Below are 2,870 nucleotides of genomic sequence, written 5' to 3'. Positions count from 1 at the left end.
GCCAGTTTGGTCACTGGCCATTCATGCAGACCAGGCAAAGCCCTCCACTGTGATGATCTGCTTGCCACATTTTCACAACCAAAATAAAACACAGTAAAGGAATTCCCAAATAATTATGTTTAAAAATAAAAGATAAAAAAGTAAAGCTGCAAGATAGCGGATTCCAAACTCTGCCTTGGAAAATCCTCGGGGTTGGGGGGAGAGGAAGTGTTTGGGCCCCACTTAGCACCCCCAGCTTCCCAGTCTCCGCTCCCCACCCGCTGCTCCCCAGCGCCACCGCAGGCCTGCTCACTGTGTTCTTCCTCTGTGGTCATCACAGCGCACACTTCCCTCTCTCTTTCTGGCCAGTCAAAAATTATTGCACATGAGTAGCAAACAGATGGCATTTTCTCCCCACATTGAAGAAGGCTCCTGTCTACTTGGGGATGCCAAGGCTTTTATTACATGAGCCGATCGTAGAGGATGAGATAGATGGTTAGATGGCATTTCTGCATTGATGGACATGGAGCAAACTCCGGAAGACAGTGGAGGACAGGAGCCTGGCGAGCTGCAGTCCATGGGGTTGCAAAGAGTTGGACACAACTTAGTGATTACGTACTAGTGTGTACTTAGTGAACAGACGGATCTGTCTCCCCACATTGAAGGGGGCTTCTGTCTCTTGGCCATGCAAAGGGTTTTAATTATGGAGTCTTTAAATGCTAAACTGGTCAGATCTGAAAGTTCAGACAAAGAAGGATGAAGACAGGCTGGAATACTTAGGCAACTGGTGCTGGAACAATGTGGTTTGAGGTGAGAAAAGTCAGTGGAGAAGGCCGCACTCTGAGTCAGGACAGCATGCCTCGCCCTGGAGAAGCCTTTCTCAGGACCTGCTGCCCCTACTGAGGTGACCAGGAACCCTGCATGCCCTGCTATTCTGGACCAGCTTCCTTAATCGTGGAAGGTCAGCTGTCTCATGCCCCTTCTCTGAAGACTCTATCACCAGTTAGGCTGACTTGCTTGCCTTTTAGCAAGAGAAGTCAACATCTAAACAACACGTTTTTCTTAGCTCACTTGAGAGGAAAAGTAAGTATGTATTCCAAGAAGCTGGGGAGCAGAGCCAAAGGTCCTGACGTGGCACCTAAGTCAAAACATCTTAATAGTCATGCTTTATCTTTAAAGATGATGAAAAATAAACTTGCTCTGTTGCTCTCCCCCAGATAGCCATGCACACGCCTTGTGCCCCCTTCACTGGGTCTTGGTTCAAACGCCACCTTCTCAGAAGGTCTCTGACCCAGCATCTCTGTGCAGGGCCACCCCTTGTGTGGAGCCCCCTGAGCCTGTATCACTTTGTGGGAATTCCTTCCTACTGCCCACTGGTTCTTCATGCCTCACACTATTTGCACAAAGTGGACACTCAGTGTTTGTTAATTAAATAGGTTTTACTCTGTGATATGCATGGCTTTCTTTTTAAACAAATACAGCAGAATTTTAGTAGTGAACTTTTAACTACCCAGTGTATATCTGAAGGGACTTGACGCTCCAGTAGCATGTATCTGTTGATCCTGTGGTTTTGTGACCTTCTGTATCCGGTGCTCCTACCCTGAGCTGCCCGGGGCTCAGGCTGCCCCTGTAAAGCCCAGCTTAGGACCTGAGGGTGAGCTCTGTGAGGCCCTGGGATGCTTGGGGGTGCCATCCTGCTGGATGCTAGGTGTCCCTGGGGGCAGGACTGAGCGGGTGCCCACCTCTGTCCGCCTGTGTTTTCCATCTCCCTCCTCCTTCTGCTGATGTGTGGGCTTCCCACCACCCAGGGGTGGCCTCACACCCTGAGACGGATGCGGCTGAGGACTCTATCCACCTCACCAGCTGGTCACAACCATCTGGGATGTTTCTCTGAGGCCGCCTTCTCCTTCCGCGTGGAGGGTCACCAAGTGGGTGATTTCAGCTCTAGTAAAGCCACTCTGGGGACTTCCCAGGCAGCTCAGAGATAAAGAATCTTTCTGCAATGTCAGAGCTGCAGGAGATGCGAGTTTGATCCCTGGGTCAGGAAGATTCCCTGCAGGAGGGAGTGGCAACCCACTCCAGCGTTCTTGCCTGGAGAGTCCCACGGACAGAGGAGCCTGGCGGGCTGCAGTCCATGGGGTCATGAATCAGATATTACTGAGCAACTGAGCACGCATGCAAAGCCACTTTGGGGACCTGGCTGAAGCCCCTCGGATCTCAGCACAGCTCAGCCACCGACTTCTAGTACAACTGTAGGCAACTACTTATTTTGAGCTTTGGGCTCTTCACTTGCAGAATTAGGGAATGCTTTAGATTATCTGTTCCATAGGTATTTCTTGACCTACTTTAGGTTTCAGGCTGGTTCCAGGGTTGCTTCCGCCTCCTGAGTTCTGACCCCGCCCTCCCCTCCCTTCCTGATCCCTCTGTCTACACTGCGGGCCCTGAGATGCTCCCAGCGCCACATCGGGCCAGCATGTATCTGCAGGGGACACCCACATGCCGCTTGCCGTGGCTGAAGGGTTGAACTTCGGTACTTTGTTGCTCTGAACTCAAACCCAAGGCTTTGGCTAATGTGCCTCAGGCCGTCTCAACAGCAGCACCTGGATCAGGTCTTCCTCACAGCAGGTGCAGAACGGGCTTGCTGGGCTCCACCTGTGTCCAGGACTCCAGACCTGACCCTGGGGGTGCTCCTAGAGCACAGTGATTATAAATCACTGTGGAAGATATGAAGCTCTGGTTTCACAGAGGACAGAATTAAAGAACAGAATGTGAGTTCCGAGAAGTCAGCTGGAGAAGCCAAGGGGGGTCTGGGAGGAAGTGACTGTGTGCACCAAGGATGTGAGCCCTGCCTGACCGATGGCCCCCCAGGGGCTTCCAGGAGCATGCGAGCT

The sequence above is a fragment of the Bison bison genome, unplaced genomic scaffold, assembly GCF_000754665.1.
Source record: "Bison bison bison isolate TAMUID 2011002044 unplaced genomic scaffold, Bison_UMD1.0 scf7180017864503, whole genome shotgun sequence".
NCBI lineage: Eukaryota > Metazoa > Chordata > Mammalia > Artiodactyla > Bovidae > Bison > Bison bison.
This window is presented reverse-complemented; position numbering follows the sequence as displayed.